This window comes from Chrysochloris asiatica, unplaced genomic scaffold (genome assembly GCF_000296735.1).
Source record: "Chrysochloris asiatica unplaced genomic scaffold, ChrAsi1.0 scaffold00084, whole genome shotgun sequence".
NCBI classification, from domain to species: domain Eukaryota; kingdom Metazoa; phylum Chordata; class Mammalia; order Afrosoricida; family Chrysochloridae; genus Chrysochloris; species Chrysochloris asiatica.
The window spans coordinates 5,151,387-5,169,032 of record NW_006408602.1 but is presented as its reverse complement, the minus strand read 5'-3'; the positions used below and the strand labels follow the sequence as shown (position 1 = coordinate 5,169,032).

The 17,646-nt window shown below is 38.7% G+C and overlaps 1 pseudogene; it reads left to right on the top strand.

Moving 5' to 3' along the window:
* The window catches only part of LOC102841609, a 142,095-nt pseudogene that overhangs the window by 22,910 nt on the left and 101,539 nt on the right, over positions 1-17,646 (top strand).

The window sequence follows — 17,646 nt, the reverse complement described above, 5'->3', positions numbered from 1 at the left end:
AAGATGGAAGGTCAGAGAAAAAGAGGAAGACCCCCAACGAGATGGATCGGCCAGGTGGCATCATTGATGGCGTCAAGTGTGGCAGCGATAGTGAGGTTGGCCCAGGATTGGACATTGTTTTGTTCTGCTGTACATGGGGTCACCATGAGTCGGTTCTGACTCGATGTCACCTGACAACAACAACAACAACAACCATATGGTTCAACCCACCAGCCACTCCTTGGAAACCCTATACAGAGTTATTGTGAGTCAGATATTTTTTCTATGAGAAACACAGAGGAGGGTTGCCATATCCAGCCAAGGACAGTAAGGATGGCTTCCTGGAGGAAGTGACCTGAAATAAGTTTTGAAGAACAAGTAGCAAATGATGAATTGCAGAGGTGCAATGTGTTAAGAGCAGGTTTTTCGGGAAGAGTAACGATTTATGAACACAGGTATGTGTGAATGAAAGGTACTTTGGTATTGCTAAAGTGCAAACTTTGAGGCCAAAGAAGGCGGGAGATGTGTCCTGTATCCTGTTCTTACATAGACTCAGTTCTGACTGGATGATTTCCTCAAGGATGGCAGGAAAAATTTAACTTTGCAAGTACTGAAGGGCATGAGGGAGGAAAACAACCCTGTCATTAGGTGTTGTAGAATAAGCACTGGACTGCTAACTGCAAGGCCAGCAGTTCAAACCCACCAGCCACTCATTGGAAACCCTGTGCAAGGTCGCTATGAGTCAGAATCGACTTGACGGCACTTACCACCACCACACCACCAATTAATAATAATAATAATAATAATAAATCATGTAATATGGAAGGTACCTGTGAGTTTCTCCATTCCCTTGGTTTTCTTCTAGAGTTTCTCTACCCTCTATGCTTGAATAGGCATTTCTTGTTAATGATTCATCTCACTAGATAGTATACTGAAGAACATTGGCAGACATTGTCTCATATGCACATGCTTGACACAGATATCCTAATGAGAACACGGAGAACACTGAAAATGATACAATATGTCATTTTCACAATTTAACCATTTTTTTGGTGTTTTCCACAGATATATCTAATGGTGGGAAGGCACCTTAAGGGCTAGGCATATGATTATTAACAAAGCAGAGGAGATTCTTGTCCCCATGTTGCCTTGGGACTTCTTACCCAGCAGGTAACTTGTCGTTGTATTAGGTACCCTTGGGGCATCTAACTAGTATCTGAATAGGAGTGTGCTTGTTGCTATAGTTCTGTTAATGTCAAGTCGTTTCCGATGCATAGCAACTAGTATAGGTTTCCAGAAACAGAAAGTCTCACCTTTCTCCCACAGAGCAGCTGGTGGATTTGGACTTCTCATCTTGTGGTTAGCAGCCCAACATGTAGTCCACTACACCACCAGTATTCCCAGAAGTAGCTTAGCAATGTTATTTTCAAATATAAGTGCTCTTTGAGCAATTCTACTCACAAGAGATGTTCCCTTACCACTAACGAAGCACCTAATATCACCATTGATTGTCACACTCATTAATTGCTAGCATTTCCTAGTAAAATTGGGCATACAAATGAACACTATCCCTCTATAAAACCAATCTTAGAGAAATGATATTTTTTATGATTAAAGCAATTTATTTACATGAAAAATCAAACATAAACTTTCTAAAATGAGCAAATTCTTATCACCCAAAACCTGGGCATAGTGAGATAAAATACTCCATTTGTAAATAGAGAAGATGCAGTGTGGCATTGAGGAGGCAAGGTAATTTCACCAGAACTCCACAGACTGCAGCTTATGTTAAACAACTGACCCCTAAGCCCCCCAACCCGGGCTGCCTAGTGTTTCACATGCTCCTGGACAGGTGGCTCATGTTCTCTAACTTCTGACCAGACCATTCTTCTAGCATAAGGCAGGTATTTTCATTATGCTCCAGAATAAAGGCCAATGAACTTTGTAATTGAGTGAACATCATACACTAGAGACTTGATGGGCTCAGCTTATGAAGATTTGAAGAGGACTGTGTGAGTGTGGCATTGTGGGAGAAAGCACTTGGCCACAAGGTCAGTGGTTCAAACTCACCAGCCACTCCTCAGAAACACTATACAGGGTTGCTATGAGTCAGAACCGACTTGACGGCACTCAGCAACAGCAAATGTGAAAGAGAAGGAGCCTTGGTGGCCTGTAGATTAGGTATCAGACTGCTGACAGCAAGATGGACAGTTTAAAGCCACTTCACTCGGTAAACAGATGAGGCTGTCTCGAAAACGTATTTGGGGTCACTATAAGAATTGATTCGATGGCAGCATTTTTATTTGTGTGTGTGTGATGGAGGAAGCCCTGGTGGCACTGTGGTTACAACACTCAGCTGCTAACCAAAAGGCCAGTGTTTCAACCCACCAGCCACTCCATGGAAGCAAGTTGTGGCAATCTACTCCTGTAAAGATTTATAGCCTTGGAAACCCTGTGAGGCAGTTCTACTCTGTCGTGTCAGCTCACTATGAGCAGGAACTGCTTCAACAGCAATGGGATGGGTATGAAGGAGAGTAGAGAGTGGGGGCTGGCTTTGATATGGCAGCCAAGGAACACACTTGCTAATTTTTATGCTCTGTCTCTGTAGTAGGTCTCTGCAGTCATTTACTAAAGCAACCAGAAACAAAGGGTTTTGGGATTACGGGTGAGTTATAATAATTAAAAAAAAAGTGTCTTCAGTAGCAATTATAAATAAAAATAACAGAAAAAAAAAGTCTTGGTGGGAAAGAACAGCTATTTATATAATTTGTAGAAAGAAACCATTTTTAGCTCCAGATTCTTCTTCATGGTCTCTCATAAAAACACCAAGATCTAACCAGAATTAAGGCAGCCTCTGCTCAGTAGAGAGTAACAGGAGAATGGTGGAACTGCACATCCTTCTCCTCTTTTTCTATGCTACCGAGTGCTCAGCTTTTCTGTTGATAGAGTCCTTTCCCTACTCACCAATGAATAATGAAACACTTTTCAGTGAGGCTGTTACATACAATATTGTGAAAAATGAATAAGGTTTAATGAGTTGCATTCTTGAGGGGAGAGAGAGGGAGAGAGAAAGAGGACAAGTGGTTGTGTGTGTATTGGATGGCATAAAAGAATTTGTCATGTTTCCGTCAATGTAATTATCTTCTTTAACATACAGGGGATATAACATGAATCATCCCAAATATAGGATGAAACTTAAAAAATTGTATCTGGTATAGGATGTGGGATTGTACTTGTGTTTCAAGTGGACATATCCGGATCATTGAAATTTAATAACAGGGCTTTGAACTGATTCATTCCAGTTCATTCTCCTACTGAAAATGTTCCCTTCCAAACCAGATATACTGAATCAGAACCCCCAGGTGATTCTGATAGTACTTATGTATACATAAGAATCACCTATGGGTCTTGGTAAACTGTAGAGTCAGTCAGACTCAGTGTTTGTGGGGTGGAAAAGCATTAAGCCCAGAATGATTGGTTCAAAGTCCTGAATAACAATGTGATTAACAATTCATTCAGTGCCCTCAATATGTTGTTAAATGCCGTCAAGGGAGTTTGTTCGGACTCACAGTGACCCTGTATGGGGTTTCCTAAGAGGAATGGCTGGTGGGTTTGAAGTACTGATGTTGTGGTTCAAACTAGACTTGTGGTCTAGTGCTTATACTATAGCACCACACCAGGACTTTGCCCTCCATATATGTTTGTTAAATTACTTGAATCCCAGCAGAAAATTCATTTTCTGCTTACAATTTAGTTTGGGTACCAGACAAGGGTACAGCAGTGATGAAACAGTTGCATGGGAGATGGCATGAATAAAGATAGTGGTGTTGGTTGTGTGCCACAAAGTTGGGTCTGACTCATAGCGACCCTGTATAGGGTTTTCAATGAGCAGCTGTTTGGTTTGAACTGCCAACTTAGTGTGGTTAGCAGTTCAGTGCTTATCCTACAGTACCACACTAGGACTCCAAATGGTATATTTATATCTGTATGATGCTGTTCCATTGAAAATCTCTACTTGTAACCATTCTGTTAGTAAAACTACTGAAGTTAATGCTTTCTAAAGGAGCTCTGGTAGCATAGTGGTTACGAATCGGGCTGCGAACCGCAAGGTCAGCATTTCCAAACTATCAGCTGTTCCGTGGGAGAAAGATGAGGCTTTCTGCTCCCATAAACATTTCCATCCTCGGAAACCCTGTACAGGGTCGCTATGAGTTGGAACCGACTCCATGGCACATAACAACAACAACAACAACAATAATATGAAAGCTGTGCAGAATGTGGAAAACATGTAAGGATTCACAAGGACCACTTTTGACTCCATCCCTAAGATCTGTGTCAGTCTTGGACTCCTGCTCTTATCATGAGAGACTTGAGCCTTTTCTTGTGGTTTATATGATTTGTCACATGCATGATTAACTTATTACTGGGTAACTAGGAAATAATTTCATCATGCTTAAACTCTATTAATTTTATAATAGTGTATACAACATACCAAACTTAAACTGTGAGCCATCTGGGGTTGCAGACAGAATGTATAGCATCGTTGCACAAAGAGTTAACAATCCACGTAGTATGCAGTTTAGTCTGGGGACTTCAGAACAGACAGAAGAGCAGGTGGCAATTTTCTTATATAAAATTTAATAGCCAATTTTTGCACCTATTCTTACCAAAATGTCCAGAATCATGTGACTCTTCTGATTCTCATTGCAATGTAAATTTATATATTGTAATATTTGTTTTGAAAATTTATATACTGGCTCACCATATGAACATATTCTCATTGCCTACTCAGGCCTTTGAGCAATTTGCAGTCTTTTGTTAACAAATAAAGGCCCTCAGAGCCTCCTATTTTGAGCCCTGAGTTTACCAGCTGCTATCCACTACTGGGCCTCATTAGAGGCCTGCTGCTCTGCTGAGAACCACACCACATGCTACACCCTCTCTTGTCTACATATTAGCCTGTTGCTGCTCCTTAAATTACCTGGTACAAAGGCTTGCTCTATTTCTCCACAGAGAGCTACCACTCCTATCCAGCTTGAAGAGGCTCTATATCATGATCTCTCAAACTAATTCAGGTTCGTGGGCAGGCCACAGGTTGCTACAGAGGAACCTTCCTGAAGGCTGATATCTATGAGGATTTATTTTTTCTTCTAAAAGGTTACTGCTATTGTAGCTTATGCTTAAAAGTCTATTTTTAAAATTAAAAAAAAAAATTCTTGTTTGAATCTAGGTTATATAATTTTAAAAAGTTACTTCCTAAGAAAGTATATCATACTAGTTAAGAATGTGTGAAATATAATATTTAAAGTATTTTCAGGGAAGAAGGCTACTAAATACTCTGGGAAAGTATTTCCATGAAGATTTATTGGAAATCACAAGTTTACCTAATAATTTTTGTTCATTTGGCAGCATTTATATTTTTAACTGGAAAAAAACCAACAACCCACGAAAACATTTTTCTAGCTATTAAGAGGACTTATTTGCAATTGAGTGATTTAGAGAATGGACGAAATAGACAGCCTCAGTTTCCTTAGGCAAAATAACCAAAATAAGCTTTCAGGAAAATTCAGATGTTTGGGAAGATAATTTTGTGATTTTTCTTACAAATTCAGCAAGAACAGTGAAATTATAGGCATTCTATGTTTCCAACAAAATAAATTGATAAAACTCTGTGTCAGCACAAAAGATAACTTACTGAGTGATTAGATATTTCAAAAATTACAGTTTACCAAAAGGACCCTTTTTATTTATATAAAATAAATAATTTATTTATTTATAAAGAAACAAATAAATATTCCTTATTAATACATAAATTTTTAATAAAGGTTATCCAATTATTATTCAGTTTATTAGAATTATACATTTAAAGACCTAGAATTTCTTTCTCTCTTTTTTTAAAAAATTTTTTTATTGTGAATTGAGTGAATATAAACAAACAAGATCATCAGCTTTACTTTCAACCAATCATACATTTTGTTTCATCTCAACGACCACACTCCCCTCTCTGTAACAACAGTGATCCTGCTTCTGCCATGTGGCTTCCCTTTTACATCTTATTTTTCACAAATGAACAAAGCAAAAATATTTAATGTACACATACAAAGGTATGCGAAGGGCACACAGCCTTACTCAGTCCATGGACCTAGAGTCCTCAGCTGCTCTATCTCTTCATGCCATCTCTTGCCTCTGTCACCTCTCTGCTGTTGCTGCTTTCTGGGTAGGATCTCATGCTCCACTCATACTCTTCCTTCTTGGTGATCCAGGGGTCCTCTGTTCCTGAAATGTGTACTTTTAGTTACACGTCTTCTACAATTACAGTCATGACAATCACAATTAATCCTGCTAACAACTGAATCTTAAATTCTATCACCATCTCCCATCCCCTTTCACCAGATCCATCTGGAAAAGAGGAAAACCACTCAGTGGGGATTCTACCTTACCTCCTTTATTCTGAAACTAAGCACACTCATGAAAGCTTGTAAGCCAGCCACTTGGTACTTTATAGCTCCCCTCTTTTTTTTTAATTGCAAAAGGACTCTTAAATGGAAAGGTTTTTCATACATTTCAATAGAACTGAATTAATACAAATTATTAATTAATATTGATTGCAGGGAAGAGGGGTTGCTTTATCTGAGTTAGATAGGAAGGTCTGGTTTATATATCTCCTATATGTACTGACATGTCTTCTAAAGTATTTCTTATTGGCTCAGTTTTTGGATCATGAGGTCTTTACTTACCCTTTACTTTCTTTTCTTGTTTCTTCTGTCTGTTTGTTGTCTTTCCATATTATGTGGAAAATTTTTCTTGCTGTATACAGTCCACATGTTTACTTACCTGTTAATCTTTCAAGGGAATTTAATTATTGATCTGTTTCATCTACTACTCTTTCTGAGTTTCCCTTATGTCACCATTTCTTCCCTGGTAATACTTTCCCAGTTAGCCAGACTGGTATTCTTGTATACTGTCTGAGCCCTAAAATGAAAGGAAAATTCCAATGGCTACAAAACTCTGTGTGTGTTCCAGGTAACTTTATTTAAAAAAAAAATTTATTGTGGTAAAAATATATATTTAACAAAACATTTTTCAATTCAACAATTTTTACATATACAATTCAATGACATTGACTACATTCATCATGCTATGCAACCATTGCTACTAATTTTTTCCAAGTTATTTCACCATCTTTAACAGAAACTCAGTGTCCCTGAAGCAATGATTCTCTCTTTCTTCTCCCCTCTCACTACTGGTAGCCACTAATAAGTTATGTCTGCTATATATTTCCCTGTTTCATATGGTGGTGGTGGTGGTGGTGGTGTACCGTGGAGTTGGTTCTGACTCATAGTGACCCTGCATAGGGTTTCCGAGACTCTAAATTTTTATGAGAGCAGAAAGCCTCATCTTTCTCCTACAGAACAGCTGGTAGTTTCAAACTGCTGACCTTGAGGTTAGCAGCCCAACTTGTAACCACTACGCTACCAAGAGCTCCTTCTGTTTCATATAAGTATGGTTATATTCATATGAAATATATAGCAACCAAATCTATACATTTGTCCTTTTGTTAATGACTTTATTTCACTCCGCATAATCTTTTTAGTGTTCATCTATGTTGCAGCATGTGTCAAGAATTCATTTCTTCTTGTAGCTGAGTAATATTCCATTGTATGTAGATGCCATATTTTATGTATCCATTTATCTGTTAATGGACATTTAGGTTTCCACCCTTTGACTTTTGTAAATGGTGTTGTAATGAATATTGGTGCACAGATTTCTGCTTTCATTCCTGACCAGGTAAATTTTTTGATGAAATATAGGTACTTAAGTTGAGGAATACACAGCAAATATACTTGTCTTTGAAGGCTTCAAGCATTATGTCATTACAAGAGGAGGTGTCTGGCCCTTCATAACTGACTTAATGAATAAAGAGTTCCTGAATCTAATTTATTTTCATTTGAAAATGAAAGGAGGATGGTGAGTAATCAGCCACCCCTTTAGAGTATCACACAAACAGTAAATGGTTTTTGATAAACAGGAAAGTAAAGAACATTTAGATGAATCAAACCATACCATGCAGACATTTTCTACAGCTGCAAAGAAACACTTTTAAAATGCAACTGCATAGGAACAGGAATTGCATTATCTTGAACTGTGACTCCAGTGTGCATTGCGCTATAGCAAATGTTTGTTGACCAGAAGTAAATGCTGTTGCTGTTCTTAAGTGTCATCGAGTCAGTTCTGGACTTATAGCAACTCTGTATAGGGTTTCCAAGGAGCGGCTGGTGAATTTGAACTGCCAACCTTGAGGTTCAAATGCTTGTTGAGTAGAAGTAAACTCTAAGGGGCATGCTTATGGTGTCTTTTTGTGCCGTGTAGTATGGCTGGGTAGATGAGGAGGAGAGATGGGGCATTTTCCTCTTGGAAGATGACTGTTAGATTCATTAAACAAACATTTATTAAGTGCTTGCTATGTGCCAGGAAATAGATTAGGTGTTGAAAGGATAACAGAAAAAGACAGACATGGGTTCCTGTCCTCTCAGGCTAGAGGGGGATAAAGACAAATAAACAGACAATTTCTCTGTGCTATTTATTAATCAGGGCTATGATGGCAGGAAGCAAAGTGTGCTGAGAGAACAGCTTGGTCCTGCAGGTAGTGGTAATCATCCATGCGTAGGCTAGATGAGAGAGACAAGCCTAGGGACCCTGGCCTTCACTCTTCTACTGGGGATTTTGGGTCTGGAAACATCAACCTTCATCTGCAATTGTCCTGGAAAAAGCTATCTCAGGCTGCCACTTAGGGTCTCCTCTGCCCTTTTTAGCTTGCCAACTTGAAGATGATTTTTGTCTGTGTAGTCTGTGTTTGTGTATTTTGCTTTACCATTTTAAAGTAAATTGCAGATATCGTTAGATTTTAGTATGCAGCTCCTAAGACTAAGGTTTATTTCCTACATAAATTATAATAACATCATCTTCCCTAAAAAAATTATGCATAATTTCATAATATCATCTAGTATGCAGTCCACATTAAAATTCCCTCAGTTGTCCCAAGAATGTCTTTTATGATTGTTATTTTTTAGTTTTTTTTGAATTGTTATATATTTTAAATAGGGAATGCTGGTGGCAATATAGGATAAGCACTGGACTGCTAGCCACAAGATTGGCAGTTCAAACTCACCAATCCCTCTGCAGGAGAAAGATGAGGGTTTCTGCTCCCACAAAGATTTGCAGCCTCAGAAGCCCTATAGAGTGTTGCTCTGAGTCAGAACCCAACATTGTCTGTCAGTTTATTGTACTGTGGAGGCTTGTGTGCATTGCTGTGATGCTGGAATGTATGCCCAGTATTTTAAATACCAGCAGGGTCACCCACAGTGGTCAGGTTTCAGGTAAGACAGAGTAGGAAGAAGGAGAGGTGAACCACCTCTGAATGGTTAAGCTACTGAAAACAGTATTAGTAACATTGGAACACTATCAGATATAGTGCTGCAAGATGAGTCCCTCAGGTTGGAAGGCATTCAAAATATGACTGAGGAAGAGGTGCTGCAAAGTAGGTAGTTGGTGGTAATTGTGTGCCATCAAGTTGGTCCTCACTCATCACAACCCTGTATAGGGTTTCCAAGGCTGTAAATCGCTACGAGAGCAGAAAGCTTCATCTTTCTCCCACCTCAAAGTAGAGATAACTTAATGATGTAGATGGAGTTAAGTTTTCAGGACCTTCATTTACTGATGTAGCACAACTCAAAATGTTAAGAAACAGCTGCAAACATCTATTATAATCAGAACATGGAGTATACAAAGTATGAATCTAGGAAGATGGAAGTCATGAAAAATGAAATGGAACACACACATAAAGATCAATACACTAGGCATTAATGAGCTGAAAGTTACTGGCCATTTTGAATCAGACAACAATAGTTTACTACGCTGGGAACAAAAAAATCAAGAGGAATGGTGTCACATTCATGTCAAAAAGACATCTCAAGATCTATCTTGAAGTCCAATGCTATTTGTGATATAATAATTTCTATACACCTACAATGAGTCCTGGTATGGTGCTGTGGATTAATGCATTGGAATGCAAAGTCAGTTTGGATCACAAGGTCCATGATTCAAACTCACCAGCTGGTCCTCAGAAACTCTATACAGGGTCACTATGGGTTGGAACCTACTCGACGGCACTTAACAACAACAACAACAAGTACACCTACAAGGAGGACTGAAGTCCTTGTGTGGCGCTATAGGATGAGCACTGGACTGCTAAGCACAAGGTCAGCGGTTTAATCCCACCAGCTGTTCTTTGGAAATCCTATACAGCATCATTATGATGTAATAACAACAAGAAGCAAGACTAATTAATACCACTCTTATTTGAATTTATGCACCAACCCCTAAAGCCAATGATGAAATTGAAGAATTCTACCAACTTCTCCAGTCTGAAATGAATGGAACATGCAATCAAGATGCATTGATAATTACTGGTGATTGGAATGTGAACGCTAGAAACAAAGAGGAAGCATCAGTAGTTGGAAAATATGGTCTTGGTGATAGAAATGAAGCTGGAGATTGCCTGATAATATTTTTCAAACCAGTTACTTTCTCATTGCAAATACCTCTTTAAACAACATGAAAGGTGACCACACATGTGCACATCATCAGGTGGAATACACAGAAATCAAATTAACTACATTTATTGAAAGAGACAATGGAGAAGCTCAATATCATCAGCCCAAATAAGGCTAGGTGCCGACTGTGGAACAAATGATCAATTGCTCATAGGCAAGTTCAGGCCAAAGCTGAAGAAAAATTTAAAAAGTCCAAGAGAACCAAATTATGATCTTAAATATATACCACCTCAATTTAGAAACTATCTCAAGAACAGATTTGGTGCATTAGACACTAATGATCAAAAACCAGAGGAGTTGTGGGATGATGTCAAGAGCCTTATACAAGAAGAAATCAAAAGGTCATTAAGAAGACAGGAAAGAAGGAAAAGATCAAAATGGATGTCAGAAGAGATTCTGAAACTTGCTCTTCAGTGAAGAGATGCTAAAGCACATGGAAGAAATTAGGACATAAAAGAGCTGAACAGAAAATTTCAAAGGGCAGCTCAAGAAGACAAAGTTAAGTATTATAATGAAATGTGCAAAGACCTGGGGTTAAAAAACAAAAAGCAAAGAAATCCAAAGGGGAAGAACATGCTCAGCATTTCTCAAGCTGAAAGAATTGAAGAACAAATTCAAGTCTCAACTTGCTATGTTGAAAGATTCTGTGGGCAAAATGTTGAATGCTGTACGAAGCATCAAAAGAAGATGGAAGATGGTTGATGCTCAACCATTTCAAGACATTGCGTATGATCAAGAACCAGTAGTGCTGAAGGAGCAAGTTCAAGCTGCACTAAAGGCACTGGTGAAAAAGAAGGCTCCAGAAATTGATGGAATACAAATTGAAATGTTTCAACACACTGATGCATCATGGAGGTACTCACTTATCTATGCCAAAAAATTGGGAAGACAGCTACCTTGCCAATGGACTGGAAGAGCTCCATATTTGTGCCCATTTCAGAGAAAGGTGACTCTAGGGAATGTGGAAATAATCAAACAATATCATTACTATCACATGCAAGTAAAATTTTGCCAAAGACAATTTAAAAATGGTTGTAGTAGTGCATGGAGAGGGATCTTCCAGAAATTCAAACTGGAGTCAGAAGAAAACATGAAATGAGAGCTATCAGATGACTTCAGATGGATTTTGACTAAAAGCAGAGAATATCAGAAAGATGTTTTCTTGTGCCTTCAAGAACATTGCATTTGATTATGCCAAAGCATTTGATTATGTGGATCATAACTAACAGTGATAATATTGTGAAGAATGGGTATTCCAGACCACTGTATTGTACTCATGAAAAACTTGTACATAGACTAAGGCAGTTGTTCGAACAGAACAAGGGGATACTGAATGGTTTAAAATCAAGAAAGATGTTCACCAGAGTTGTATCATTTCACCATACTTATTCTATCTGTATGCTGAACAAATGATCAGAGAAGTTGGATTATATAAAGAAGAGTGTGGTGTCAGGATTGAAAGTAGAGTCATTAACAACCTGGGATATGCAGATGATGTGAAGTGAAGAGGACTTGAACTACATACTGATGAAGACCAAAGACTACATTCTTCAGTATGGATTGGACCTCAGTGTAAAGAAATCAAGAGTACTCACATCTGGACCGATAATAACATAATCATTAACAGAGATTGAAATAAAAAACTTCGGTTTGCTTGGTTTCACAATCAACAATCATGGAAGCAGAATTCAAGAAATGAAAAGACGTATTGTATTATGCTAATCTGCTACAAAAGACTTCTTTAAAATATTCAAGAGCAAAGAGGTCTTTTTGAGGATTAAAGTGCTCCCAAGCCATGGTATTTTCAACTTCTTCTTATGCATGTGAAGGAACCCTGGTAGTGTAGTGGATTGTTAGTTGGACTTCTAAATGCAAGGTCAGTAGTTTGAATCTACCAGTTGCTGCATGGGAGAAAGATGAGGCTTTCTGCTCTACAAAGATTTACAGCTTCAGAAACCCAATAACAGGGTTACTATGAGTCAGAACTGATTTGGTGGCACACCACCACCACCACCATCACCACCACATGCATATGAAAGTTGGACAATGAATAGAAAGACAGACAAGAATTTGATAAATGTGAATTATGATGTCAAAGTATATTGAAAATACCATGGACTTCCAGAAGAACAAACAAATTTGCCTTAGAAGAAGTACAGTAAAAAATACTCCTTAGAAACGAGTATGGTGAGACTTTGTATCTTATTCTTTGGACATGTCTGGAAGGATCATTCCCTGGAGAAGAACATCATGTTTGGCAAAGTAGAGGGACATCAAAAAAGAGGAAGAACTTACCCTCACCCTCATGGGATGGATGGACACAGTGGCAGCAACAATGGGCTCAAACACAACAACAGTTGTGAAGATAGTGCAGGATTGGACAGTGCTTCTCTCTAGGGTCACTATGAGTTGGATTAGACTTGATGTTACTGAGCAACAAGAAGAAGAAGATAGCTAAGACAAAATCATTTGATGACATTATCTCCATTTTACATATAAGCACATGGAGTTTCTGATAATTTAACTCATTTGCCCAAAGCCATAAATATAGCAAGTAGCAGAGTCTGGATTAGAAGATAATCTTGCCTCATTCCATAGTGCAGGTTCTTTCTTTACATCTGCTGTGCCTGGGAGGAGGGGTTGGTAATGGCCTTCCACATTTTCCTTTGCTCTGACTGACAGATGCCTCAATCTGAGTTGATTCCTGATGCCCACAGTCTGTGGTGTACAATTCAGAGAGCATTATGGAAAAGGTCCATATAGCGGAGTGTGCTGGTAAAGGTGCTGGAAGGTGTCTGTGTCCTCTGCACAACCCCTTTTTGCTTCCTCTATCATAGAAGAATTGATACTTTTGAGTTATGGTGTTGGAGGAGATTATTGAAAGTGCCATGGGCTGCCAAAAGAACCAATAGATCCATTTTGGAAGAAGTGCAGCCAGAGTGCTTCTTGGAGGCCAGGATGGCTAAACTTCTTTTCTCATACTTTGGGCATATTGTCAGGTGGGAGCAGTCACTGGAGAAGGATATCATATTTGGTAAGGTGGAGGGTCAGAGAAAAAGAGGAAGACCCCCAACGAGATGGATTAGCCAAGTGGTAGCATCGATAGACTCAAGTGTGGCAACAGTAGTGAGGTTGGCCCAGGATTGGGCAGTGTTTCGTTCTGCTGTGCATAAAGTCGCTATGAGTCTGTGCCAATTTGATGGCACCTAACAACAATAACACTCCTTCTGATACTGCAGACTTCAGGTCTTTCTTCTCCCATTTTTTGTGTGCATCTGTCCATAGACTCTGCTCTAGCCCCTTTCTAGCAGTAATGTGTGCTATTGGCTCTTTTGAGGTACTACTTGGTGGATTGTTATGGACTAGGAGTTTGGGAGAAATCAGGAATACAGAATGATTGGGGGTTGTGGCTACAGGAACCCCAGTGGTCTTCAGAAAGGGGATATGTAACTTGTTATATCAGTCTGATGTAACTTGTTATGTCCCTCTGATGAGTTAAGGACCTAGGTCCTTTTGCATCAGTAAGTGACAATAAGGAGAGACATAGAAATTGATGTCTCTAGGAGCTGTCGTAGAAACAGTTGTAGAAACTTATGCAAGTCCTTATGTAAATGTATAAACTTGTGCAGAGCTCTTTTGTGCAAAAATCTTCCTACATTTCAGTGGATGTGAGAAGGTAAAGCAGGTGTGTTTGACAGGCAGCTGTGGTCTGGTTTGGAGCCAACAATGATGCTACTTAGCCAATATTTTCAATTTTATGAGACCTTGGGGGAAAGTAAGTTCTCATTTAAGGTGGCAAAACAATGCCCAATTAAACAACCACAATTTTGTATCTCGTTGGCAAACTGATGGGAGAGGGAAGGGAGAGATAGAAAAGAGTGCTGCGATTTGTTTAGGTGCCTAGAAAAATTGGAACGGGATTAACTAAACCACCTGTGAACAGAATGCCCTGCTTGTTCGGACTGAACCCTTGAGCATGTTGTTGGCAGGGAATCCAGATAGAGAGTGCATGTGCGGCCATTTGGGTGATATTTTAGGGCTGGAAGGTAAGGTCTGTTGCTGCTCGTGGCAGGAAGTTTCCGAGTCTCTCCTTGTTAATGCAGATGGTACACAGAGGGGTTTGTGTTGACTATTTGCAGCCTTGTATGCAGGCAAAGACATGTCCGCCCCCTCACTCCCCTCCCGGCACACATCCATTCTCTTCATGGGATAAGGTGCTGCAAGCCAAGTCAGGGAGACATTGATTGCCAAAGGCATGACAGGCTCATTGGATTTGGATGAGAAACGGAATCCTAATTTGTTGAATTAAAAAAAAAAATCCGCCAAACAGAATTTTTGTTTTCTCTTAGGTAGACTATCTTTTAGATCTGCCTTAACTTTTTGTGAGGTCTAGTATCAGTTGGAAGGAGAAATCATTTCTAATACAAATGGAAGTGAAGTGCCCCACCATGCTTGACCCAGTTCTTGGCTTTTTTCAGGTCTGTGGAAGGAGCTTGAGCAGTCAGTAAATTCCCTAATTGTTAGATCATGATGTAGGACTGCTCAACATGGCAGTTTATGTTGATTTTTACCCACCTTTGAAAAATGAGTCTTTTCCTTCTAGGCTGCTGGCTAAATACCACTTAATACCTTGTCTTGTCCAGTCTTATCTTTAGGGTATTGGAGCATGACTCATTTTTATGATTTTAATGAGCTAGAACAGCTAGTTAAATAGTTTACTAATATTTTGAATTATAAAAACCTTTAAAATATTTAATTATGGAAAATTTCAAACAAATACAAAAGGAGAAAGAACAATGTCATGTCTCCACCATCCAGCCCCAACAACCCACAACTCAGTGCCAACCCTACTCCATCCATTCCTGCATCTTTTGTTCCCAAATCACTCCAAAGTAAACTCCAGACATGACATTGCCTTATCTGCAAATATCTCCATCTGTACCTCTAAGAGATAAAGACTTTTAAAAAGTACCATTATCAACAGCTAACATTTTAAAACAGTAATTCGTTCATAAAATAACTGTTGCTGCTGTTAGATGCTGTCGAGTTGGTTCTAACTCATAGCAATCCTCTGTACAACAGAATGAAACACTACCCGGCCCTGCACCATCTTCACAATTGTTGTTATGTCTGAGCCCATTGTTGCTGTCACTGTGTCAGTTCATCTCATTGTGGGGATGTCTTCCTCTTTTTCGTGGACACTGTACTTTAGCAAGCATGGTGTCCTTTGCTCCATCCATGTTATTAAGGCCAACTCTACTTTGAGGAAGCAGCTCTTCCCAGTCGTATTTTGAGAGCCTTACAACCTGAGTGACTCTTCTTCCGGCACTGTATCAGACAATGCTCTACTATTCATAAGGTTTTCAGTGGTGCTGTGGGATAGAGCACTGGGTTGCAGGGTCATTTTTTTTTACCACGAGGTCGGTGATTTAAACTCACCAGTTTCTCCTTAGAAATCCTATACAGGGTCACCATGAATTGGAATTGACTCGATAGTGCTTAACAACAATAACCTTTCAGAAGTGGTCCACCTCTCTTTCTTCTAGTCTGTCTTAGTCTGGGAGCGCTCCTGAAACCTGTCCATTGTAGGTGACCCTACTGGTATTTAAAATACCATTGTCAAAGCTTTCAGCATCACAGCAACACACAAACCACCACAGTATGACAAACTGATAGATGAGTGGTGGAATACAATATCTAGCCAATATTTAAAAGTTCAGTTTTCTCACAAATTTCATAACTTTAAAAAACAGCATGTTTCTATGGATCAAGATCTAAATAAGGTCCACACATTACAGTTGGTAGATATGTTTCTGAAGTCATTTTTAATCTACAGACTTTCTCCTACATCTCTCTTTTTCTCTCCCTTGTAATTTATTTGTTAAAGAATCCAAGTTTGTCCTGAATAATTTCTCACAGTCTATATTTTGCTGATTATGACTCTAAGGTAGGTGATGCACAGTTAATGTGCTTAGCTGCTAACTAAAATGTTGGCAGTTCCAATACATCTAGAGGTACATTGAAAGAAAGAGTTGATGATCTACTTCTGAAAAATCTACTCTGAAACACATGGGGTGGCCATGAGTCAGAATCAACTACAAAAGTCTTTATGTGTTAATTAGCATACTCTTTTTCCTTTATATTTCAAATAACTTTTGTAGTTGGATCTAAAGACTTGATTAGGTTCAAGTTCTTTTCCTTTTTCTTTTTGCCTGGACTGCTTCATAATGTTCTTTTATTAGGATATACATGATGTTTGGTTTTATAAAGTTAGCAGCTGTGAATAATACTATGAAGAACATTTATAGAAGTATAAATACAATTTGGTATTTAGTATACAGTTAGTATAAGAAAGGCAGGATAAATACTTGATTTTTTCCAAATAATTTTCAAAATAATGAAATGATGCCCAAACATCCTTTAATGGTGACCCATTTAAAGTACTGTTAGGACTTTATGGTTCCAAACACATTTGTTGGGTTTTAATGCACTGCAGTTACCAATAAATGCTTAAGTTGTTCCATTGTTATGTAGCAAGTCTCTTCACATTGGATTCTGAGTTCTTTTGACATGCCTTTGATAGCTTCTGTGCTTTCTGGTAGGACAAGATGTTCCAGACTTATCTTGTACATTTCCTGCCCTAGTCTTGTAAAGATTCCTGGGTGCTTTGTGCTGCTGGGTTGACCATTGTTTTTAGAGTGTTTAATGTTCCTTTTCCAAGACAGAAGCTTGTGTTATGAACCCAGGCATTACAATGATCATTCAGTCCAAATTCTGAAGTTCAGAATGGTCATAAAGTTCATATTTGGCTCCTGGGGTAGAGCCATGGATGATGTTGGATGTTTTCTTTCTTCTGTTATCTTTTATTTCAGGCAAACTCTTACTAAAAAGAGTATTCTAGTTACTGGACTGATTATCAAGACAGCTTATTTGCCATTACATTTTGTTTCTTTAATTTCTTTCATAGAATTATTTGGAATAATAATACCATATTATTCAAATTTACACACCAACCACTAAAGCCAGTGAGGATGAAATAGAAGAATTCTACCAG